The sequence below is a fragment of the Phasianus colchicus genome, chromosome 1 (assembly GCF_987193195.1).
Source record: "Phasianus colchicus chromosome 1, bPhaCol1.hap1.1, whole genome shotgun sequence".
Lineage (NCBI taxonomy): Eukaryota > Metazoa > Chordata > Aves > Galliformes > Phasianidae > Phasianus > Phasianus colchicus.
Window position 1 is genome coordinate 71,934,440 of NC_143436.1, and position 27,359 is coordinate 71,961,798.

General features: G+C 38.5%; 1 long non-coding RNA gene across 1 annotated transcript; it reads left to right on the forward strand.

Annotated features, from left to right (window-relative positions):
• Positions 1-3,255: 3,255 nt before the first annotated feature.
• On the forward strand, positions 3,256-25,451 carry LOC149919716 (uncharacterized). The gene is made up of 3 exons (XR_016463685.1): positions 3,256-3,375; positions 10,045-10,134; positions 25,217-25,451. It is a non-coding gene; the product is annotated as an uncharacterized LOC149919716 (long non-coding RNA).
• The last annotated feature ends 1,908 nt before the right edge of the window (positions 25,452-27,359 follow it).

The following is a 27,359-nucleotide window of genomic DNA, read 5'->3' on the forward strand; positions in this document are numbered from 1 at the left end:
GACATACTCTTCATTCTGTCCCTAGCACTGGATGTACAGGTGTTGAACAGCATCTCTCCCACTGCAAACATAGTGAAAAAGAACAGCAACTGAAAAGAAAACAAGTCCTATATCCTGGAAAATCTTTTCCAGGGACATTTGGACACTTCCATTTATTAATATATCTGCAAGTATCTATATTGAATACACATGTACGGTAAAACCTGACAGCCCACATTCATATCCATCTGTTCAGATGGCAGGAAACTTGCTCATCTCTTCATAACTTTTGTCCCAGTATATAGGTGTTATGCAACAGGGGGGCACTTAAAACACACTTCAAACAATATTAAAACCATCCCTCCAGCAGGACAGCTTTCCTGGTGGGTAATTAATTGAGCTTCCAGCAGTGCTTGTCAGCTACCTGCAACAAGCTTGTTTGCGTGGATAAGCAGCTATGATGATACTAAGCACTGTCTTTCCTATGAGGTCTGAAGGCTGAAGAACTTAACTGTATTTAAACTGTTGCCTGCAAATTAGATTTTCGAGTGGTCAGTTCCCATTCCTATGTGCAGCAGACAGTGAGTGAGATTTGCTTTAAGCCAGGCTCTTGAGCCAGAAAACTGTCTAGTACAACTGGTGAGAGTTAAATGGAAGAAAGCTCAAGTACTGAAGAGTATTAAAAAGATTTAGAGAAAACTATAAAGTCATTCACAGTAATGAAATTGTTGCAGCTGTTTTCCAAATGCTGTGCAGAAGAGTTATCTTTTCAGGGACTGTGATGGTACAGGGATGTTCTTTTAGTGAGGTGTCCTACAGTGCCTTACACCATGGCAACACAGTGCCTCGTAGCTGGGATCTCATAATGCTCCTCAACTAACAATGCTTTTGAATACTTCTGCAGGTTCTGCTTACTCCCACATGCAGTCTTCAGTCTTGTACACCTAGAAATAGAGCATCGGCTCTTTTAATAAAAATTCCTCAAACTCTGTGCTATTTTTACAGTTATTTAAAATCTTCAGTAGCTTCTCCAACATTTACAGCACTTTCCAAACACTTTCTAATCATTAACACCACCAGAAAACCAATCAACCAAAAACAACTCTGATATTCTTCGTGAAGCATAGAAGAGATACAGATATTTTTGCATGTTGGCAAGTTGCCTTTGATATTGCTGTAATTCACCTATTGCTCATCTTTCTATAAAAAAAAAATAAAAAAACAACAAAAACTTTGTGAATTACTTTAGTTAAGCCAATTAGAAGATCAACAGCTATGTTTATATGAATTGATATGGTTTTTGGTGATCTAAGATAATGACTAGTCACAGAGATAGATGGAAATACATGTGCTTGCTTGCATAAACTTCTATCAGGTCAAAAGAAGCCTTGGACCTCAGTCGAAGCATTGATGCAGGTGCTACTGTTCACTTCTACAACTCTTTCTCAATGCAGAAATAAACGTTTGTAATAAGTGGCCAAAGTCAACCATTGTATCAATAGAAGCTGCCAAACAAGGTATTATGAAGATCATTTTCACAGATGGAATGGGAACTGTCCGAAACCATACCATACCTCAAGAGCCAGGGGGCAGAAAGGGGAAGACGATGGTAGAAAGCTGATGTGGTACAAAACAGATGTGAAATGACTCAGAGGGACAGAGGGTGGCAAGGGGTAGGAGCAAACAGCCAGCTTTCAGGAGTGGGGGTGAGCCTGATTTTCAAAGCAGCAAGCTTGACTGCTATCTGCAGTCTGCGAATCCTGTGATTTTTCCTCATCTTTCACCACTGAATGGGCCAAGCAAGAGGACACAGATGTCCTAGTGAATGAATAACCAATCCTGAGGAGCACAGGAAGATTATTACTTCTATGTGATTACATCTTACTACCATGGTAGAGATCCTGTCTCCACTATGTCAGGACCTGAGGGCACCAAGGGGCCCTGACTATCCTGGACAGCCCTACCTTGGGCCTCTGCCCTCTGCAAACTTCACCCATTACTCAGTCAGGGTAGTTTGGCCTACATTTGAGGTGCTTTATGGCCTAAGCTTAGGTCTGCTTCCTGTGTTTCCTTACTTGTCTTCTGGGATGGATTCTAAAGCTGTGTTGCATGTAGTTTTGTGCCTGGTCCTGTCTCTGGTTTTTTTCCTCGGCTGTAAAATTTGTTATCTGTAGCCATGTTTCTAGAGTTGACTCCTGTTTTCTTGACTGTCCTCCCTAGCTGGAGCCCAGGTCATCTTCTCATTTCATCTGATCAGGGAATATTAGTGGAGCTGGGCGCTGTCGTTGCTTCAGCCCTACTCATGGCCAGAGGGGTGAGGGTACTGCATTTTCTTTACTGGAGTTATCCTCAACACTTGTCTTATTCCCCTGGGTGCAACAGTGACCACTGAACAGTTCTCTGTGGCTGAGTATTAGTTGCTAAGGAGATCAGGGCCTGACTTGGAGGTGTTCTGAGATCTTTCTCTCTTCTGTAGAGAAGAGAGCATTTCTTGTTAATTGTGTCAATAGAAAATCAATCTGTAGAAAGGACCAACAGAAAAAGGCAATTCTTCTGAATCTTCTGATTCATGGATTGACTCTGAGTAAACTTTGTAATGATGGTTATTTGTTCCCACAGTACCCATTGAATACAGAGGAATGATTTATTTCCCTGATATTCCCATCAGGATGGATTTTGAAAGTATGCATGGTTGGGGGTTTACTGTAATTGCTGGGTGGTTAAAGTCACTTGCACTTTAGTCTCTTACTGCTACCTGAGGCATACAGTAATCACCCAACCATGCACTGCCTGTCATCTTGTATTGCACAGCCATGTGTCCTGCTTAAATGGTCCCTTGTCAAAAGTTGCTTTGCATTATTAGCAGGAAGGCCACCCAGAAGACAAAGCTGGGAGTACAGAGCAAAGTATTAATTAGATGTAAGTGTGCTATCAACATGCTGAACGGTTCTGTATATGTTGTAGTGTAAAGCACTAAAGCACAAACAGGCTATGCATAATGGTAGCCCTAGAGAAGTAGAAAGTTGGGCTGGCAGGGGTTAGAAAATTTGCCTCATCTGATCAAACCCAATAAAACTGGAATAGCACATTCCATCAGTCCTGTGGTTTACCGTCACAGGCACTAGAAGCAAAGGTAAAAAGGAAAGAGTTTCATTATCTTCAAGTTTCTTAGTTACAGTTCAAGTGGGAGGAACATTAGAAATTGCTTTGTAAGTAAGCACTCTTGATCTCCTCAATAGATAAAATGATCAAATCTTGTTTAAATATAGGTGTACGCTTACAGGGATGGAAGGTGGAAGGGGTGTATGAGTCTCTTGTCACAACTGTCTACAGCTGTATCTGCCTTGCTAGCTGAGCTGCATGAAGCTTGCTGAGATTCTATAAAGGAATCAGAAAGTAAGTCATCACAGATGGAAATTTTGGTAAGAATCTTGTAGGTATCTATTGATATGTCATCTACTGATGGTATTAAGTCAGAAAAGAAAGAGCTCCAGAGATGCAAGTGGATGTGATGGAGAGGTTTTTACACAGCTGGAATAATGACAAAAAATGAAAGTATGTACACACAAAGACTACCAAAACCATAACCTAACATAAAGAGAAGCACTGTTAGTGCAGTTCCCCGAGGCTGCTAACATAATGCAAGTGTAAGTGACAAGATTTATAGTGTATGAGGGCCTGGGAGGCTGCAAGCAAATTGCAATTGATACTTAACATTGGACAGTTATTTTGGTCAGACTCTTGAATTAATGCAGATGGGATTTCTACACATGTGCAGCATGTTAAAAAGGACATGATAACTGAGGATTCATTGTCCTCATCAATTTGGTGGCAGATGAGCAAGATAAGATTGACTGTGCAGTGTTAGCTAGGTGATATAAACCAGAGGTTTCACTGCAGAACAGTTGCTTTCTATTTCACTACTCATGAAGAGAAACACAGCAAGTATATTTTATTAGTCTTCATGATGATGATTACAGACTTTTAACCTATTGCTTCTGACACTTTTTAGACAGCTAACAACAATGCAGAAATGGTGATAGTGTGGAATATTTCTTCCAAGTGTTATATGAGGCCAGTGTGCTATGATGGCGTCTGAGTTGGCTTGGTTTCATTTGTGCAGAGCACCAGGCGTAGGGTTGTTGATGGATGAGTGGTACATTAGGTATTAAGGAGGCAGATACTGGCGGGTGTTTGAATGAATATGAAGAACGAGAGGGTGGTGGTGTTTGGATTTGAGGGCTGTCATTCTTCTTGCACTTAGCTCAGTCCACACTATTTCCTTGATTTGTTACACCTGGCTGCACTGCCACAAAGAGTGGGAAAATTGTGCAGGTGTGATTATTATGCAATGGTTGGTGATTCCTGACAACAGTAATCAGAAGAGTATGCTGGCTTTAATAACTGGAGCTTTGCTTACTGCTAACCCTATATTTTTGGTATTGTATTTCTTCAGGGGACCTCATTATGTTTGAAAGGAACTTCTGAGAAGTGTAACATTGAGCTTAGAGTATAGGGAAGGGGAAAGAAAAAATCTGCTCTTCTGTCTATACCTTTATCTGGAGAACAAAGACCCTGAATCTGCATGTATTTTGATCAATATTATGAAAGCATTCAGTAGCTATAATTCTGTGAGAATACAGATAAAGATGCAGGGAGATACTGGAGTTAATTCTTTATTCAAATGCTCTTGTTGTTTTTATCAAAGTGATACTTGTTTTGAGAGCAAGTGGAAACTAAGGGGCTTAGTGGAGTTTGTTCTTCTGTTTGCCTGCTTAGCTGCCTGCTCTATATACAACATACCAAGCTTGTAGGCTGTAATTTGGAGCTGAGGGGTGCAGAAATGTATATTAATAGTTAATGTAGTGGATCCTTAATGCCCAGATACCAAAGTGTTTAAATAAATGATATGATGCTATATCTAAGATGGAATCCTTATTTGAAGGCTGAAGTTGGTATCACATTGTGGGGTGGAAGAAATACTGGACTTGACATACACAGATCACTAAAAAGCTAGTATGGAAAGATTTCTGTTGTAATGTTATAGGTATCTTGAATGTTAGGATGCAAGAAAATATCAAGAATTATGATCAAAAACTGAAGAATTTCCTGGAATCATGCGAGTGTTCCTAATATATTTTAAGCCACACACTTATATGTGTTTTCTTGGTGAGGTGTTCATTTTGAAAGTAAGCTAGTGAATTTAGAAGAGAAACAAATGGCATATTTTACTATCAATTTATATTTAGTTTGCCTTCTTTCCTTAAGGGAAAGGATTTTTTTTTCCCAGATTTTTATTCTTTGAACTGACATAGCTTGCTCAGTGCAACCCATGAATTAACCTACTTGGAATCTGGTAACATTGCAAAAACTGATTTCCTTAACACTCTATTTGAAAACACCATAGTCAAGTGACTAAAGATTGCTGGGTAGGGCCTTAAATATACTTACTATAATAAGGATAAACCCATAACATACAGCTCCATCATTGTGGTTTGTCTCAATCAGTTGCAATGCCAAACTTGCCTAAGGCAACTGCTTTTTTTATTTGCACCAAACAAAGAATCTTTTGAGACACATTTGCAAGTCTGAGACCTCACTTGCCTGACCGAGTAAATAATGTCATATGTGCACTTTGCCCTGACAAAGGAGGGGAATATCCCATTGCTGTGTTACAGCCTTTTTAGCCTCTCCCTGTGGAATGTAAGACTACACGTTTCCTCTTGTGAAGCTCTCCTGTACAGTACAATCAGAGGTAGACTCCTGCCCACTTACTCCACAGAGTAACCTTAGATATCTCTTCCTGATGAATCTCTAGCATGTACATGTTTGACCCCAATACTTTCACATTTACTACGGATTGAATGTTTAATTGAAACTGAAGCTTTTGTGTTTTCTCAAGTTGCATGCTTTTTAATGTAGGGAGTGCTTTTTGTTTTCTTTTTACATGTAGCACTGTGGAATAGGATCTTGGTTCAGGGTTTAACGTTGCTACTTTATTTCAGTATAAATACCAAGAAACAAATAGTTATTAAGGGGAGGAGGGAGAAAAGGGAAGATAATTGCGCTTGCAGTGCTTTGACACGTGATTTGTTTAGCTGAAATCCCATAGTATGAAACCAGAGTTTTCCTACAGTGGCATGGCTAACTTGCTGTAGTAAAAATGTAACATAAGATCCTTATGGAAAAAGCAGAATTTCAATTTAAACATAGTAAAATTCTTGTGTTTGGACTTAAATATGAGTACACGTTCCCTCTTCCCTTCACCTTTGTTGCCATGTCTAAATATTTCTAGATAATTCTTTTTTCCTCAGTAAGTAGTATGAAATTCTTCAGTAAAAAGAAACGTTTGCTTTCACAAAGTGTTTTTTCCCTTTTATTCTGAGCAGCAATATTTACTTTAATCTAGATGAGAATGCAGGCTTACCTGTGCTGCTCCTTTCCATGTACTCTGTTTCTAATTACGGAAAATCAGCAAACAATAATAAATGCCCACCATGTACAAAGAAGAAAAATACTCAAGCTTCTGAATTTGAGCCCAAAGTGGTGAAAACTGGTGATTACAAGTAATCTGACCAATTTTGGCTCGCAGTAAATGAAAATCTGGCTTACTGTCTTAACCTCTTCAGAAAATATTGTTTTTTTTGTTTTGTTTTGTTTTTGCTGAGATAGCATCACTGTAGTTATTTTAGGAAACCCCCTCAAGTTATTTCAAAGTCTTACATTTAGGGCTACAAGCTTAACATCTTTTTTTTTTTTTTTTCTCTTTCCTTATTCTCCTTTTTTCTTTGCTAGTCGGTAGCTATTGACAATTCTATACCATATAGAATCATATATATATAATATACATAAGGTTTGTATAGAGCATGAGGTATGACTGCTGTATTTTGCAAAGTAGTCACAAAGCATCTTATTACAACAGAAAATATTTTACCTGAGAAGACTTCTGTGATGTAGTTAACCACAATTGTTTAAGTTCTCAGTGGTTATATCTCCTTTAGCTTTGCAATCTGACATGCAAAGAGGGATATGGTAGCTGTATTAAGGCAGCTGCTACTTCAGGTCCTTGTAAGATAAGATTTGAAATTTGAATGGTGAGTTTTGTTCAGTGACTGCATCCAAAACAAAATTGAACTCTTTCAGGATTTGGGAGGCTCAGGTTAGTTTTAAAGCCAAGGCAGCATCATACAAAAGTGGTGGTACAAAAGGAAACACTGATCTATTTTCCCCAAACGGCTCTGATGAATAATTATGCAAGAAATGGCCTTCAAAAATGAAAGTACCTGAGTGAAAAAGCAAATTAAAAAAGTAAGAATAAATGATATTTTTTCCCCAGATATGTTTAGTATGCCAATGTTTTCCTTAGCTCATGAATGGTAAAACAGATAGAATTTGGAACTTATAGGATGTGGCCTTTGAAGTTAAGATATAACACTGTGGAAGCTCATCTCTTCAGTTTGTATGGACAAACTGCAGTTAAATTGGCTTTGCTTCACTGTAGATCTATAGGATTTGCTATTTAAGTAGAATTAGATTGCCAATGTATCCGAACTTCTCAGCTGTAGACAATTAGTTTGGATCAAAGAAAACTACTTCCTAGGATCACAGAATCATAGAATCATAGAACCATAGAATCATAGAATGGCCTGGGTTGAAAAGGACCACAATGATCATCTAGCTTCAACCCCCCCTGCTATGTGCAGGGTCGCCAACCACCAGACCAGGCTGCCCAGAGCCACATCCAGCCTGGCCTTGAATGCCTCCAGGGATGGGGCATCCACAACCTCCTTGGGCAACCTGTTCCAGTAATACAGAAGCAGAATATTTTGTGAAGTACTCTAAATGTGCTGAAGTGGGTATTTAGGGTAGCAGCACAGCCATGTACGTAAGAGAGAGCTCAGGTCAGACTTCATTACCTTATCCAAGAGCATGGTTCATATGGTTAGCCCAGCATTACAGAATGAAGGCTTGCTGGCTGTGCTCTAGTTCAGCCAAAAGGTTTTCAGCTCAGTGTACAAAATTGCAGATAGTTGCTTGATGAATCATTATGGTCCCTTATAGACCATATCTCTATTCACTCTGGTTTCATCAGCTTTGCTGGACAGCGAGCCACTACAAAGTGCCTGAATCAGATGTGAGCACCTCTCCACATCTTTATCAAATGGATTTGGGTGCAGATTGTGAAGTTACTCCGCCTTTTACTTTTGAACTAGCTAGGTAGAAAGGCAGAAGATACAGAGTGTTCCAGTAGCATGAACAGGTAACCCCTCTGGTGCTGTAAAGGAGGCTGATCTCACATTTTTGGAGAGCAAATTTGAGCTGGCAAGGCATGCATAGAAAAGAAATGCTACATCATGTAGGCAGTATATTTTTCATCTGAAAACAAAGAAGCCACTAAGTCTGGGAAAAATCACCCTGTGTTTTATAAGTCTTTTCCTGAACTGACATATGAACTTTTAAAACTGTGAACTAAAGAGTTGAATGGGAGAATGAAGCAGAATCTCCCACCTTCCTTTCCTATGTATTTGTATTTGGTGAGAGTGACAGAAAGATCTTTAAAAACCTGGCACTGGGAAAGTACTTCATAATAAAATATGAAGATTTTAAGTTCTCCCTTGCCACCTACTGGATTTCTAGTATTGTAAGTGCACTGCACAAGCAGTGCTCATATATAGAGTTTTTTTAATGGGCAAGAATTCAGATTTGCAAGGGCTTGGCACTGTGTATTTTTCAGAGAAGCTCAGCAATTCTTGCAACACTTCTGACGTTTTTAGTAGGTACATGACATTTAATTTGGTGTCAGAGGCTACAGATAGTAGAAATTTGTTTTCAGGTTGTTAGAAAGTGTCTCCATTTTTTCTAGAAAGAAACATTCTGAATCGATTTCATTCAACTCAGAGAACACAGATTTAATTCCTCATCAGAATACCTGCACATAGATAGGGAAAAGGACCATTTCTGTTCAGAAGAATAATGACTGACTTAAAAATCAAAGCTAGAAGCTAATACTGGCAATTCATAATATTTTTAGATTATTCCTTGAATACATTTACAGTCAAATAGATTTATTTCATTTCTCTTTTCTTTCAAGCTTTGTCCTCCTTTTTGCTTATTGTTGGAGAAAAGCCACCCCAAGTTAAAGGAAAAGGACTGTACCAAGTAGTAAAAACAACTGAATAGAACCTCCATGATTACTTTTGTGCCAAAAAGTCCATTACAGCTCTAGAGTTGGTGGTGAATTAACACTTGATGTTACACTATTGCAAAACTAAAAATCTGCTCATTTGAAGAGTCCAGGATGGTTTGTCAGACACATGCTTTAGCTGAAACAAGGACGCACTGAAGGCTGGATGGTGGAGCCATTCATTGACCCTATTACAATAGCAGTCAGATCAAAGTGAAGTTTGAACTCCTGATGAAATACCTCCTTTTTTTTTTGCCTTTCTCCCCTGTATAAATTGCATGTCAAACAACTGTAAGGTTTGTGGCAGTTTGTGCTGTTTGTACAGCTGGTGGATTGCCACATGAAAGAGGGGTTTTCTTCTGGTTGGAGGGGAGGGAAGGGCTGAGGAGGTTCAAAGATAGTTGAGGCCAATTTATCTGAACTTGGATAGCTAAATTCTGGTTCCTGTGTCATTTGCTTTTATATCAGTTCTGGTGAATACCTGCTGAATTTATCAAAAGCATATGCAGTATATTTCAAAAATACGCCCTGAATGGATTTTGGTGTTGCCATAAAAAATCTTGGCCCATATTCTTGCCCTTTTCTGTGAGTTGCCAGCATGGGGAAATATAAACTCAAGCCACGTGGTTGTTCTAAGATTGAAACAAGCTCTAATACTCCTCAGAAACAATTCTGAACTAATGTTTTTTTGGATGAAGGAGCATACATGTGTGCAGGAGAGACGGCTGTAGCAATTGACCTTAGGAACAAAGTCACTGAACTTGCACAACAGTTTGAATGTCCCTGCCTTGGTCTGAGACTTCACTAGCTCTTGCTTGGAGAAACAACTTGTCACATGTCAGGTGCGCTGCTGACAGCTCTTCCTATCTCCTTCATTGTAGGCAATTGTATGGTGGAGGCAAATCACAGCTATCACTTCTTCAGGGCCGTGTAATAGCCACTCCTCGAACTACTTGGAGCAGAAAAGGCAGGTAAGATGAACAGGACCTTTCTAACCAACCTGTGCTCAGCACCCATCCACTACCAGAAACCATGCTGTAAAGCCTGCTCCAGGATTTGAACAGTGTTGGAAGATAATCTCCTGCAGTGCTAGGAAAAAGACATTCTCTATCTCTTTTAGAGTAAGCTGCCAGTGTTGGGGAGAATCTGTTCAGCTTGGGTGCCAGGAAATTTGTTCTTTTCAAGGAGAGGAAGCTCCTTGCTTGAGTGACCATGAAAGTCCAGAGGCTTAATCTGTGGACTTGGGGAATATACAGCAGGTAAAGAACCATAAATATACGCTCACAAAAGCATTAAGGAGGCTCAGAGACTCAATAGACAGAGGGAGGAATTCTGAAGTGTGGATTACAGTGGGAGGTCAGATTATGGACATACTGTGGAGATGGGATAGATAGAGAAATTAGAAGTAGAAATTAATAAGGTTCTCCCCTTGATAAAAATGCCTGAGGTGAACAAATCTGAGGAAGTGCCCTGAAAAATGCCAGTAACAGAATATTGTTATCACTGTTTGTATTCAGTATCCTGTCCAGAACTATCTGGAACAAAATGGAAGTGGAATTATTTGCAGCTGAAAACAGATCACAGAATCACAAAATCACAGAATTGCAGGGGCTGGAAGGGACCTTCAGAGATCAAGTCCAACCCCCCTACAAATCAGGCTCCACGCACATGTAGGTGTCCAGGTGGGTCTTGAATATCTCCAGAGAAGGAGACTCCACAACCTCCCTGGGCAGCCTGTTCCAGTGCTCCATTACCCTCACCTTTGGGTTCCTTTGCATATTGGTGCAGAACTTCATATGCTCCAGTTTAGGGCTGTTTCCCTTTGTCCTATTCCTACAGACACAGGAAAGTAACATGCCCCAAAAGCAGTAAATGTGGATAGCTTGGGGTGTATGCATCGACCTTTGATGTTAGCATGCATTCACATCTTGCTTGACAACTGTAAACCAGCTCACAAATGGACAGCAACTGAATCATGAATAAAAAAGAAAATAGAGGAGTGTTAAGATAGAGGAACTTAGCTGGCTAAAATGGAGAATGAGTTAATGAGTCATACTAGTGATTTGAACAATGTGCCAGCACTCCTGGAAAAAGTACAGAAGGCCTTAAATAGTCAGTGGAAAAGCTGAAATTGAAAAATAGCTAGTAGTATAAATAGGCTTTCCCTGCTAATCTGAAGAGATACCGCCCTCTAAACCTGGTAGTTCAAGGTAGGTGAGCTTGTCCTTGGATTACTTGATTTAAAAATAAGAATCACTGGCAAATGCAGAAGAAAGTTGCTATTTAGAAAAGTCTGGAGTGTTTTTTTAACGTTAGTTAATTACACTACATTACATCAGTAGAAGAGGGTACAAAAATGTTTATTTGTGTCTTCCAATGACTGTTTCTTGAAATAAAATGTAGGAGAACAACAAATAATGCATATTAAAGACCAACGGCATAATGACTTGCTCAGGATACTGTCAGCTGACTATGAATTGAGCTTAAAGTTTGGAATCCTAATTGTTTGGGGAGAATGAATGAATCCATACCTGCACAGTGCCACTGCATTTAGAGCCCTCTTCAGAAATCTTAAACAAAGAAGAGTAGGTACTCACAGATGTTCTGGCATACTCTCAATCCGGTCCAAGGAGAACACCTCTGCTGCTAATGTGGGTGAAAATGGACAACTAAAATGACTTGCATTAATTACTTTACAGTGAAAAACTTCTTACAGGAGAGTGAAACAGAAGGGTGGAGATCCCAGGATCCCTCCATTCTATCTTGTGAAGTGAATGATGGTCCTGGCCAGATTAGAGAAGGCTTTGGAGTTACGCTATCATGAAGTGGGATTGAACAGTTACAAATGTGAATTATGAAGTCTATTTTTTCTGTTGCAAATGGGATATTTCTATACTGACATTCATTTCAGAACTGCTCCATCTTAAATATTCTTGGTAAAATGGACAGTTAGAAGTTTTTATTCATGCTACAGAATTAATAATTGCTATGTTTTGCCATGTGCACTGTAATTCTTTTAATAGCTTCATTCCATTATCAACTATTTATTAAAAAGATTTCACCACAGATACAGGCTTTACAGAGATTACTGTGCACTATACTTAATTACCAGATGTTCAGTATGTTTACAGTATATCTGGTATTCAAGTAAACTTCTCTGTGTGAAAACCATCTAAAATGAACGGTTAAAATACCACTGTAAAGCTTTGTATTATAATAACTTGAAATGGAAATTCCAGCTGGGCAGTGTTATGAAACAAACTAGAAAGAATTTCAGCCTTGCTCCAAAACAGCATTATTAAACTCCAGTGAAAATGTGTTTCACTGTCTGAATTTACCTCCTACAATCAGTCTGTCAGATAAACCATCACCCATGTGCTTTTCATAGTCTTTTAGCTAGTTTAATGCTATCTTTCATCAAAGCTATATAAACTTGAATGTGTGCCCAAGTTTGGAAAAAAAAAAAAACTTCAGATTTTTATGGTGAGGGAGGTTTAAAATTAAGAGGCAGCAAAACCAAGGGCGAGTGTCACACTGTCTCAGTTCCATTTTGCAGCTTCCTTAAAACAGGTTTTCATGCAATTTTTTAATGCTAACTCTCTTCAAATCTACCTGTTTTGGGATATGTGACTAGCAAATATCCCCAAGCCTAAAGCTCATCTGTTGTAAGCTTGTATTACCACCTCAAAAGTAGAGACATTTTGCTTAGTGTTTCAACAAGCTGGCTGATCCAGAATCATTTTTTCTGATTTTGGTTCTAGTTTTTGTCATATTTTATCATCTTCTGCTGGGATGAAATTGTTTTTCATTTTAACGATTCTTCTCTTCTACTATTGATCTTGAGCAGTTGTAGTCTTGTATATTCACTACTGAGTCTTAAACCAAGGCTGCACAGCTCAAACTCTCTTCCAGTCTACTTTAAATTCCTCTGCTAACATGTTTTTCTCCGTTTGTCTTCGTATGACCAGAAGCACACAAAGATAATCTGCATGAAATCTCATACGTGCTCTTGTAATAAATTTCACAATTATTTTTCAGGGAAACATTAATTTATCCCAATATCTTTCCATGGCTGCATCATAACGTGATAAAATAACTAGATAACTCTTCTCATTTCTACTTTAAGAGCCCCTAGTTTGGATCCAAAATATTTGTCCCTATGTTCTGCATGTACGATATAGAATTCTTTCATTCCTTTTTTCTGACTCTACCAAACACATTGTAATGTACCCAGGCTCCCCTCTTCGCAATGTGCAGCTTTGTCAAGCTGTCATGAACATTAAATTGATCTTTCTGCAATCATGTTTCTATCACGCGTTCACTATTTACCAAAACCAACTCTGAAGATTCAGTGATTCCTTGAGAAATCTGCTATTTCTGTTCTAGAATAACAAAATCCTACCTGCAGTACTGTCACATTCCTCCTATTTTTGTTTGCAGCCAAAGGTCTCTAATAACCCAATTCTTAATATAACCTAATTCAATAGCAATACTCTATTACTATTCAAATATCAGTAACATGTATTTCTGCCTATATTCAGCTTCATATTTCTGTCTGTTTTTACTTCTGGCAGCAGATCATGATGCTGTTTCAGGAAAACTTTTTGCAGATCTCTTCCAGTCTGAGCCTTAGCTGTTTCACTTTTAGTGTTACCTCTTCTCATTTCCTTCAAGCCCAACATATATCAGTACCAAACAGTGTTGTCTAACTTTGTTATTTTCTTTTCTTTTATTTTGTTTTCTGTGAACTTAAGGGAGCTGGATCTTGCCTGTACAACAATCCCTTCAGCCCTCAGTAACTATTCCCTGAAGAGCTGCATAGGAAGTGCTTAAGGGCAAAATTTGGGGCAGTGTGTTTTTTGTTTTGTTGCTTTCTGGTAGGCTTCTCATTCAGATAATAGGCTTTTTTTTTTCTTTTTTTTTTTTCCCCTTGTCATGACTTTATTAGAAAGGATATCACCATAGATACAGGATCTAAAAGGACTACTGCATAGTAAATGTAATTACATATTTCTCAGCATGTTTCCAGAATTTGGCAGTGAACCACAATGGGCTCGATGCTTTCTGTATCTTCCAGTGTGACTGCTGCAAGTCTCAAAAGTATCATATTATGCAAAATAATTTAAAAAAATATATAAAAAAAAATTATAAAGAAATCAGTGTATTGACACACAACTAAATATTAACTAGCTTGTGTTTCAAACATTTTTAAGGTCTTGTGTTAGCTTTGCAGTATAAACACTTTGGTGGGATTATTTCCCAACAGAATAACTTGGCTGCATATAATTTGTGCCAAAATAATTATTGTAGTAGTGTAGCAATAAAGTTGACTGAAGTATTGTGCATTCCTCACTAAAGATTCTCAGCTCTTGCTGCTGTTATTGAGGCTGATCTGCTTTGTTCTGCCTTCTAAAGTAGAATACTCCGAAGTGTTCAGTAATCATTTTCAAGATGAAAATAGCCAGTCAAAATCAAAGGATTGCTTTTTAAACTTTGAGAGAAAATTTAACCAAAATGTAAAGTATACTGTGAGAAATCAAAGTCAAGTGACAGTGTCATGTGCTGTGATTATTAGCATTCATACAATACTTTTGACAGGACTCAGGTGCTATACCAGCAGAACAAAAAAGCATTTTATAATCTTGAGAGGAATACAGAGAGATGTAACTAGGTTATTTTTCATATTGGTAATGCCAATCATGATACTGTATGAAAAACAATTCATTATGTTTAAATTAAAAAGCAAAAGCATTCTAATGCTCATGGGTTGAGGGTTATTTGTTTGTTTTGAGAGAAAAGATTGATCCTAAAGTTCAAAAAAATAATCACAGAAAGAAAGAAAATGATTCTACAGTGTTTTGGTTTTAGGAAAGTCTCTGCACTTCAAGCTATCATCATGATCTCTTACAGTCTAAGACTGGCAAGGCTGTTTGTACAGGATGCAGGTAAGCTGTCACTGAAAAATGAAGTAGCATGTTACGTGTGATAGGAGACAGGTAGGGAGGTGTGGATGTGGAATTATTAGCATTCTTGCAGGAGCAGTAAGAAGTAGTGTTTTGAGAAATAAGCCAGGATGTTATAAGAAATTTGGAAATGCAGTTGGGAAGGAGAGATATAAACTCATGTATGTACTGGAATATGTGAAAAGGAAGCAGAATGAAGAATATGGCAAGGCATAAAAGTAAAATGTGAAGTGTAGGAAACTGGAGAGAGGAAAATGTGAAGGGGAGGCTGGCAGAGGATGAATGACTGTGGGGAGAGGGTTAGAGAATAGTGAACCAGGCAGCTGCCTATCCTGATTGTCTGGGGGTAGGGCTGCAAACATAGCAAGCCCCACTCTGTACCCTGCAAGGGAGGAGTGCAGGAGAGTTGCATTCATCCAAGTTACAGCAAGTTACTGTTCTGGCAAATGATATGCATCACCAAAATGAGTCTGAATATGCTTTGTGAAGCCCTTCTTAACAATATTCCAAGTTGCACAATGAGGTATGTTTTGCAAGGGGTAGCAGAAGATAAGCTTTTCAAATAAAGAATGGCTGTAATTACTTCATTTGGAAAAAAAGAAGAAAAACCCCCTCTTGGTGTAACACTGCTCTGCTAGAGATTTGCTCACTTCAGCATAAGCTGGGAGTGACAAGCTGACTTGTGTTTTAAGTGACGCCCAGAGCTAAGCTGCATGTGACACAAGTGACAGCAGGACAGGCCCATCAGTGTTTCATACTTCAAGAGCAAGAACAGCCTGACAGCTTTCTCTGAGACTAATTCAGAGGTTTCATTCAGAACTGTCAAGGCTACATTTGTATCTGAACTTCATTTTTCAAGGCTTATGATGGAGCGTTTTAGGTGTCTGTTGAAGGTTGTATGGGAGTAGAAATTCTTTTACATCACTGCTTCCATGTGACTAGTTTTTTTCCTAATTTATGTTTAGTGTGCTCCAGTTACCACTCCTAAGATCTGAGACTTCATATGTAGCAGTGGGGCCTCTAATTGGAACCATGAAGTCTTTGCTTTAGGTTTATCAGTGTTTGTTTGAATGGGATGTACAAAGCAGTGAATCCTGCTCAGAGTGTTCATCCTGCCACACTTCACCGGTCTTCACTCACTCAAAACCCTAGTTTTGTGAGACAAGGCTGTTCATTTCCATGGTGCTCCACTTTCAAAGCCTTTTTGGCATGGTATTAGGACAAATAAGTGATTAGTATTTATCACTTCTAGCTTGCCTTTTGCACCTGGTCAAAGTGCAAGGGAGCTGAGAGCAGGAAACAATCAGTATTGTGGCAGATAAGACAGGATATGAACCCTCTGGCCCTCTTCTATTCGCTTTCCACAAAGAACAGATTATTTTTCCATCCCTTTCACTTCGGAAATGACAATCAGCAAGTGAAATAAAAAAGAAGGAAACCGGAACTGGGCCCCTGGATTTTATTGGCTGATGGTGGGCAGCCAGCATAGGTGAGGATGGTTTGGTTTGGGGATGTATTTGTCATCTTCTAGTGTCTTAAAGTGTTGGTTCTCAGGATTTACATAGTCAGGAATCTTGTAATCTTTACTTCTTTAATACCTCTGTGCCTATTGGTGAGGGTGACAGAAGTATTTGTTCTGTGTTCAGTGAATGGGGTCTTAGCTGAATCAAGCTGCCTTCACAAGGTTGTAGGAATGGGATATTTTATTCAAAGTTCTTCCAGAAATGTTGATAGTTGAAGCCCTGCCTCAGATATGCAGACTATAAAGAAGCACTGAAAAAGTCTTTCTTGCTCTAATTTCTTATGTCCTGTTACACACATTACATTTCCTCCTTTTTTTTTTTTTTTTTTTTTTTTAAGTTATTATTTGGGAGTTCAAATTATAGACATGTCATCCTGATCAATGCCAAAGCTCTTTGACTTCCACAGCTAGGATACTGCATCAAAAATATGGTACTGATTGGAAGCATTTGAGTCCCTTACCACCTTACAGTTCTTATTTCAATGTAATGTCTAGTGCAATTGAACTTGATGCTAAACTAAGTTAAACTATTGTACTGAATTACATTAGACTGATAGTTACAATACTTATCTTGGATTTAGATACTAAGCAAACTGTTTGCATTCTTCCCTGTAGACTGGAAAGAAGAAAACTTCTGACTATCCTGATATTCTTGCACACTGAATAGCTCAATTATGTAAAGATATTTCTCTAAAAGAAAATTACATGAGCTTTGAGATTTAATTTTCCAGCCAGTGTTGCACTAAGTCTTCCAACTACTCAGCAACTTTGTGTCCTACAGAAATACAAAATGCACATGTTCTAAGAAGGTGTATCAAAATGTGTTATGCAGTGACGCTGAATTTCTTAAAATATTTTCCATCTTTTCATCTTGTCATATAAAGCAAAAATTATACCAATATGTGCTCCCTCAACTGAGTTGTTCACAAACATATTTTAAATGCCTCAGATTCACACGTGTTAAACACAACAGTCAAATGTCAAAATAAGTTATTTTTTTACAGCTTTGATCATTCTTATGGTTTTCTGGATTGCTAACATTTTCTGTTATGACTTGTTAGCTTTCCATACAGTTCTAACAAGTACGGTTCTCTTCAGAATTATCATTCATGTTCCCTATTGCAATTTAACTCTGCTGAAGAAGGATTTATTTTCTTATGAAAATAAATTAAAAAATAAGGATTTAAGAAAATAAATAAAAATAAGGATTTCTTTTCTTTAGGATAAATAATATCAATATTATTATTAATAATAATAATAAATGAAAAGAGTCAGCTTGCCTTTGTGTCTTGAAATGAAGCTGTTTTTGTTTTGTTATTGCCCAGTCATTTGTTACACACAGTGTTCGGTATTTATGATAAGTTTTTACAGGGAATAAACTCTATGTACTTCCTGGTGAATAAAGCCCCTGATATTGCAAAGTTAGTAATGCTTGCAAGTTTCCTTAATGTTATTTTCTGTAATAATAGATTATGTTTTATTTACATTTCCTATAGAGCTAGAGAGAAAGCTGTCCTTTAATGACTCAATAGTTTAAAAAGATCAAGACTGATGGTATATAAAATTTTTAAACTTAACTTCTGCTTTCAATAAAAATATAAATCAGTGACACAATTCTTTCTCAGTTGGCCTCCTGTTTATGGTATCTACATGAAGCATAGTACTTGGTTGATTGCAAACAGTATAATTATGTATGCTTCATCAAGTCAGAATGCAATATTATAAATGCAGTGTTCAAGACACAATTTGTTCCTTAGATGCATTTTAACCTATTTGGCACAGTCCTTTCCAGTGTATATATTAACATCCAGTAACAGTCTTGATCCAGAAAAGTTTTTACGCTTGCAGCTAGCTCAGAGCAGGTGACTGAATTCTTGATGCTTGCTGTTCTTTGCTGGACTATGCTTTAAATGAAAATTAATCATTCTCCTTGCAAATGGTTTTAAGATTCTGTTCATTTTCAGACCTGCAAGTCTGCAAAAATGCTTTTTATCTTACATTTACTTTTTATCCTCTCATAAAAATGTCATTTCCATTGTAAACTTTCTGCTACTAAAATGCTTTTGTCTTGTTTTAGTGCCGTTCAGAGATTGACAGCACTGGAGTACAGCTTCTCTGCTTAGTCACAGCATTAGTACCACCATCATATTTGATTCAAGTCAGCAATCCTATTTCTGAAATAGGTCTGACCAGGCAATTTTTCCTGGAAAAGGAACTCATGACGTCTATTCTCCCTGAAGAACACCCTGAAAAAGGCACCCCTTGCAGTGACAAGATCTTTGACTGTGTCTTGTACAGCACATGTACTTGTACATACATGTACAAACACTCCTTAGTGCACTTTTTCATGTTTTGTGACCATCTTCATTGTCACTTTGTTTAATGAATATAGCTTCTTATAGCTTGACTTCATTTATAATTCACTGTGTTCACCTCTCTAGCCTATAAACAGGACAGGCAATACAACACTAATGTGTTTTGGATGCTGTGCACTTCCCTGGTGTATTCCCTGCTAATATAAACATAGGAGATCTCAGGAAGGAGTCTATGGTCAGATTCTGCTGAAATTACAGGTGTGTATAAAGAATGAGAGATCAGACAGACATCTGTGAAGCTACAGCACTTGGTGGATTGCGAACAGTGCAGAATTCAATTTTGATGCATCCCAAACTAGATGTTCTGTAGAAGAGCAGGCAAGTAATTAATAAGGTAGTGAAAGATTAATCAACAGTTAAATCAGTATTTCTAATCTCAAAGTGAGTATTTAACAAACACAGAAGTTAGCTGAATTAGAGCAGATACATTCAGGAGGCTTTTTGGCCTCCTAAAGAAGTAAATTTTTCTTTTGTGATTTCAGTCATTATCCAATGATTTCTATTCAGTTTACTATTTTAATAAATCACATGGTATCAGCTAAACCTGAAAATTCTGAGGTGTGTAACGTTGTGGATGTATGTATGTTTGTATGGGATGCTTCATCAGCTGAAGTGATTTCTGTTAAGTTCCTGTAACAGCTGTCTTACTACTAGCTGAGATTGACATCTGATAGGGCTGTAGAACCTGAATTAAAAGATTTTAAGGTTCAGGGATTTAGAATCCAGATTTTAGAATTCCAAGGTAGGAGACTGTAAAATTTGTCTGTGATGCATTTTGATAAGTCTTATTTAAGGCAGAACTCTAACTGCTTGCATTTAAGCGGCTTTCTCTACTCAAACTAAGTAAAGAAATTAAAAAATGGGACCCCAGCAATTACTATTGCAATGCTCTTTTCATATGAATATACTCCAATGTGTCTTTTATATATATATAAAATATATTGCATATTCAATTATCAAAATACTACTTTTAGGTCAGAAGTTTTGTTCTGTTTTGTTGTTTTGTATGTGGAAGGCTAAAAAATCCACCATTATTTGCATGTACTCCATAAGGTCTGCCTTTTTGGTATTTCACAAATTTTTAAAGTCTTTATAAGCCTGACAATTGTCTTCCTCACTTAATTTTTCTTCCCAACTGAGTTGGAGAATGGAGGTATAATACCTGTGATCTTTTATCATGCAGTAAAAGCAATGCTTGCATGGTGACAGTCAGGACTTGCTGCTTGCCCCTGGCTGTATCCGACAAGGATCAGTGATTAGGTGCTCACTTGACACTTCTCACCGATTTTCTTCAGTTTGTTTTCCATTAGCTCAAAATTCAGAGGTTATTTGGAAGGGAATACTTTTTTCCCTTACTTGTACTTGCCTCTAATTCTCTGCAACTAAAATGCCCAGTAGACGATGGAAAGCAAGAGCCTATTCCTGCTATCTTATTTGGCCATATAGTAGTCAAACTGTTCAATTTGAGAGGGATTACGGGTATCAAAATATAGCTGGACTTGTGATCTATCCTTACTTATTAAGAAAAGTAACCTTACATTTTAAGCTTCTCAGGGAGTGCAGTGCAGAAATTTGGTTCATTAGATACAACATTTTTGTAACTGGTTAGGTTAAGGATTTGGTTCAGCATCAGTCTTTGGAGTTATAAAACGAAATAATCTTCTATGCTTTTAATTTGGGATTCATGCTAAATAGTTCTAAACATGACATTTTATCAAATCTTACAGTTGGATGTTCATGGCAGTACTGAAGACATTGTTCCGATTTTAATGAAACTAAATTCCTGTTCCAACATTTAGATGAGAGATGTGTATGAGGACTCATACGTGTAAATGGCCTATGTGAAGAACGAGGGTAGTCCACTTTTGGCTGTTCTACAAGTTCACAGCAGAAAGGAAAATTTTATGGAATATTTATTTATATATTACATTTCCTCATCTTTATAATGGTGGGACCCATAGATTTCCTCAAAATTAGTACAGTGCAACTTCATTTAGCTCTTGGGTGTATTGGGAAGAGGAAAGGTATTCTTTCAGTCCTTCTTTACTAATGTTATCCGAAACTTGTTCATTTACACAGGACTAACCAGGCATGTCTGAGCTCTAGAAATCTGAACTACAAAATGAGATTGTATCCTGAAAAGCACCATGATAAATAGATTGTGGCTGTTTTGTTTTGTTTTGTTTTTTCCTCTGTGAAAACACCTATAGTACTACAAAAGATTGACTTAGCGTTAGGACAGTGAGGAACAGCTACAGAACATTTATTTGAAAGTTGCGGAGTACAAAACAGCAACTACATTTTTAGTTCTCTTTCAACAGTCTCAAATACACAGCCCAGCTGAAACAAATGACCCTAAACTGGGAGGAGCTGTTGACACCTTTAAGGGTAGAAAGACCTTGCAGGGGATCTAGACCTTGCAAGGGATCTTGACCAATTGGAGGTTTGGGCAATCACCAATTGCGTGAAGTTTAACAAGAGCAAGTGCTGGATTATGCACCTGGGACAGGGCAACTCTGGGTATGTGTACAGATTGGAGGATGAGCATCTGGAAATAGCCCATAGAAAGGGATCTAGGGGTTCTGGTTGATGTAGTGTTGAATCTGAGCCAGCAGTATTCCCTGGCAGTCAAAAAAGCCAACTGTACCCTGGGATGCATCCCAACACTGCGAGCTGGGTGAGGCAAGAGATTGTCTCACTCTGCTCTGCACGGTGCTGCCTCACCTCAAGCACTGTGTGCAGGTTTGGGTTCCAAAATACAAGAAGGACGTAATTCTACGAAAGAGAACCCAAAGGAGAACTACAAAGATGGGGAAGGTTCTAGAGGGCAAGGTGTCTGAGGAGAGGCCAAGGTCCCTTGGTGTGCTCAGAGCAGAGGAGCTGAGGGGAGGCCTGATGGCGGCTGCAGCTCCTCACAGGGAGCGGAGCGGCAGCGCTGAGCTCTGCTCTGTGTGACAGCGACAGGGCCCGAGGGAACGGCATGGAGCTGTGTCAGGGGAGGGCAGCTGGGGGTTAAGGACGTGGTCTGCACCACAGGGTGCTCAGGCTGTGCAACAGGCTGCCCAGGGCACTGGCTGCCTACTGCTGGAGTTCATGGACAGCGCTGTCAGACACAGGGTTTGGCTTTGGGGTGAAGCTGGGAGTTGGACTCGATGATGCTTGTGGGTCCCCTCCAAGTTGATTCTATGGAGTGTGGGGCTTCTGTCTGTTTTTTAGGATTGAAGTGTGTATAGTGGTTTCCTTCTTAATATTACATAAGGGTGGTTGTACAAAGATGTGGCTGAATCAAGATTTGTGAATTAAATACACCTTATTAAATTAGTTAATGTAGTTGGAAATAATGATAATTCTAGACATACAAGCCCTTTTTAAGATCTGATGATATGTAAGAGCCTGTGTACCAAATAAAGTGTACAAAGTGTACAATCTGACACTGGGAAAAATTGTTCTCTGGTTTAACAAGTACTCAGAAGCTGTGCAGCTGTACAGCCTGGTGTCTTACAAGTTCACATTCTTGATGTTTTCTGTTCTGCTGGGCTGTGCCCAAGTTTGCACTCGGGGTGGCAGAAGAGGAGTTGCTGAGCAGTAATCCTGCACAAGAACATCCTGCTGTGCTCAGTGGGATGAGGCATGGAGTTGAGGCCTTGAAATAAGGGATCATTTTTTTTCAATACGAACTTGATGCTGTTACTAATGCAGAGTGGAGCATTGGACAGATCATCTTAATGCAAAATTTTAGACTTATTGGCTTAGAAATGGGAAGTCTCTGCATCCAGCTAGTGCAAGGAGACAGTACCAAAGCAGTTACCATTGTGATCTTATTTTTCTCATGATGTTGGTTAACTATTTGCTATAATTAGAGGTTACACCACTTCTTTACATGTGAAGACAAGATTCCATTTGGGAAATAACACTCTTTCTTCTTAGGCAGCTATATGGAGACAGCAGTGGGTGTTACAGCTGACAAATGTAAATATCAGGCCACAAAGCAGGTGTTTGGGACAGCATGCCTTCAGATACTGGCTACCCTATGGTCGTCACAGCTCTTCTAAAGTGAAGGCAGTTGCAACAGAACTATTCAGTGTAAAGTGTTGGTGGTACTAATATATTTTATCCATTCAGTTATTATTTTTAGCTGCCATAGCTAAATGATATCAGAAACACAAAGAAAAAAGTTATTAAATTGTATCTGCTTTTAAATATTTGCTTAAGTAAACCTGTGTTCCTTTTTACAATTGGCAGTTAAAGAAATCAAGCATGAGTTGATACATACACCATATAAAATACCAGAATGCAGAAGCCAAGAACTCAGAAATCATACTGCATATGATCATAACAGTCTTTGCTCTAAGCACTGTACAAACATTCTGCGTAGAAGACCAACTGTTTCTTGAGATTATCTGAAATACCTCAAGAAACAAGTACTGAAATAAGTACAAAGGGAAAGCTGCAAATGTGCTTGAAATTTCAATTTTGCCCTCGTTGGCTTTTGCCTGTTGCAGACATACCGTATTAGCATAAAATTGAATTTTTAAAATTTTCACATAGTTAAAAATGACTAGATGAAGTAATTTATAGCAGCACTCCAGACTATTTGTTGGTTGTTTTTTTGTTTATCCACCTGTTTTCTGACTCCTTGAATAAATTCTTTCTTTTATTATTAAAAAAAAAAAAAAAAAAAGGAAAGAAAAGAAAAGAAAAAGCCTGCTGTTACTGAAACAAATAGGTACTGTAGAGCACTTGAGTTCCACTCTTTGTTTTGCTGCCTGCATTAGGTGGGTTTAGGGGCCAGATGCACTGAACTTTGCAACAGACAGTCCTGGGACCATCTGTGCGGAGTTGGGGGGTGTCAAAGAAAGGCTGTTTGTGTAAGTCGTGGGAAATGTAGTGGCCTGCCTGCCAGTGTGCTACATGAATTGAACTAATTGAAGATTATACCCTAGAGCTTGCCGTAGCTGAGTGAGAGGATAATCCTTCATCAGCTGCAGTCGCAGCCAGTAATTGGAGCTTATTACAGGGAGGAGTTCCCCTGCAGTGCTGCAGAAACTGAGAGGCTTTAGTGTTTAATTACTATCTTTCAATAGAGATGGGAGGGGGGAAAAAAAAAAGGCTAGGGTAAGAAAGTCCGGGAATAAGAGGAGGGGCATGCAGTGTAATGCAATTTCTGATAGTCTAGGCTAGACATTTAACAAGCGGGAGCTTCTTTTGTGTGTGAGAACAACATTGTGGAATGTATAATGAACTTCTGTTGTTTGTAATTAACCCCCACATCACCACAAAGTCTTTGTTTGGGATATTAGAGATTGTTTTCTACACCTCCAGAGCAGTTAAAAAGACTATAAAGGTTTGACTTACCATATTCATGTCAACCTTACTTTTAAAAGGGATTTCTAGTTTATTGTGGTCCTAAGTGCAGGTGACATTTCCATTTGACTCTGGCTCCATATTCATATTAGAAGTAGATGACTATTAATGTAAATATATACTTGTATGTATCTATGTAAAGTCAGTTGAATAATCTGATTTCTGTAGGTAAAACAAAATAATAATAATTTAGTTAAACAAACATGTTACTAGCTTTTACTGATTTTTGGATTTTCCTGATATAAATGATTTTTTTAAACTGATAGCATGTAACACGTCTGAACTCCTCATATGTGCAATTCCTTTCTTTACAGATATAGTTTCAACTTACTCCCTCTCCTTCAATAACGATAACAAAGAAGTAAATTACATAGAGTACGTTAAGATTAGGCACACTGTTCCATGATTTAGACTATGGTTTGTGCAATAACTTCCAAATGTTAATGATATTCAAAGAGGTTAGGTTGCTAATTTAGACAAGGCAATCTAATCCTGCTTGATCAGAATAAATGTTGGGGTCCCAGTGGGCAGATCTAGATGTCTCAGAGGTTTGTGTTCTCATTGCCTGCTGCCTTCCTTGTAGAAAATATTTCTGCTGAGTAAAGTACAGAATTGGCTGACATTGTTTTTGAAACAGTCTGTCAGGAATGATGTTCTCTGGCTGTATTTGCAGAGCAGATTGTATGTTATGTGAGTGCTGTTACAAATTAAGTGATTGATCATGCTATTCATAGCACTTATGGAGCAAAATGAATAATGTGCAACAGATACATATCAGGAACTTGCATCATTTTTAAAACAGATTCTTAGTGGCCACTTTGTTTTACAGGATACTGCCGAGATCTTATCCTCGTCTTCCTGTAATGTGGACAGTGAAGTCCATGTCCACCTTTGGTCTTCCTAGTGCTTCCAGAGAGCCCACACTGCATCACATCTGGGATAAACTAACTATGATCATGGCCTGGAAATGTTAAAACTCACCAAAGAAGGGCAACTCTGTTCAGTCTTTCCAAATCAGCCTCCACCAAGACTGCCCTAAGAGGTAACACAGGCACACGATAGCATTAACCGAAGAGCTTCAGATGATTTCTCTGGAGCCAGGAAGGCATGCAGGAGCCACTGGATGTGTGCGGGCATGGCAGTAGCATGGCTGGAAGTAGAAGTAACTTTCAAGGGAGGTCCTATCCATATCCAGTTTACATTGCTGAGAAGAAACAAGGATCCCATTATACTCAATTGGAATGGTTTCCAGTATACTTACAGATCAAATTAGCTGTTACCATATTCCGGAGCAAAACACGGGCTCTACCTTGGCCCTCAGCTGCAAGACATATAAGTGGGACAGACCAACATGTTAAGGCAGAGAAGTGGGCAAGAGAGCAGACAGCAGTGTGTGTAAATAAAGGCCACCCCTTTTCAGTTTTTTTTTTTTTTTTCAGCCATAATTGCCTGCATGTTGATTGCCTAAAGGCAGCTCCCTTGGCTGACTGGAGACAAAGAAAAAGGCCTTTGGACAGAACAGGCTAGCACTCTTTTGATATTATAGTAGTTACAAAGCATGACTGCTGTTAAAAGAGTGTTTCAAGCCTTCATTGTATGTTTGTCAACACATTGCTCCCTTTTCAGCACATGTATGGAAAGGGGTAGAGTGGAAGGCATGTTGATTGTTCTCTAATGTCACAAGCAGATAAACTCAGAAATGCAATAATTAAATAAGAATAATATCTATGGAAAAAAAAAATCTCTGTAGTTCCATAGATTAATTCTGAAAATGTACTGTGAAGGTGCTGAAAGTTTAAGCTTGTATTATTTTTATTGTGCGTTTCCTTAGAAACTCAAAGTACTCAACTGTGTGCCTGCCTAAAACCTAAAAACTTCATTAGCATGTAAGTACTTGCTCAAATTCATTAGAGCTTTATGCTGTTCATTAATAATAATAATTTCTTGTGGCATCGGATGACTAGCAAGTACCTGGGAAAAGTCAGTGTGCCATGAAGAAACCACCATCTTGTAAGAAGCTGCTAGGAGATAGGAAAGCTGTCAAAATAAAACAGAATTTTGCCATGAAACAACTAATTAAACATAAACAGAGTAAACATCAGGCCACAGCTTTTTTCTTTGTGTTTTTTTGTTGTTATTCTTGTTATCTAATATTTAAGCCCATTTGTGTTTGGTATGCAAAAACAGTATCTGGTATATTTGGGAGATGCTATCACTTATAATGAAGTGGAAGGAAAATAGTCTGCCATGATGTATTTGTCTCCGATATCTTCTCCCCCATACTGTAGGACAAACAATGGAATAGCTGCAACTGCCTGAGCAACCAACAGCCCAAGCCTCTTACGATGCAACAAGCATATAGAAACAAAATTAATCAGAAATAAACCTTTAAACTGATATCATGAGGAGAACAAAAACAACCCTGGGATGGCCTGGATTAATCCAGCCTTGGAAAAGCAAACGTACAGCTAAACCATAACATGACAAAATCTGTTAAGAAGAAAGTATAAGGTAAACAAAACCCGAACCATGCTCAAACTGAACAGGCTAGAATCTGGCTGAGCAGGAGCTTTCCTGAGTGTGCTACAAGAGCTGCTCCAAAAGTAATGCCTCCTATTTCATTATGTTGGCCCATGACATCAGAGGTGGATGTTGGTGGTAGGACATTTAATATTGAACCTTCCCCCAGTATTCCATTATATTTTGTTGCTGTGTGACAGATGGCAACAGAGAGGCAGTCTAACAAAATGGTGTCTGACCATTTTGTGTACAATTTTACTGGTGTACAAAGCAAAGCCAAGCCATTCAGGATCCCCACTGACATCCATAGATGTCTTTTGGACATTTATGGAGACCAAACTCTGGATATTAGCATGGTGACACAGAGGGTGATGCCTTCCAGCAACAGCAATAGCGTTGTTAAAGACAAGCCATGTTCTGACAGCCATACACAGCTGTCACACCACAAAACG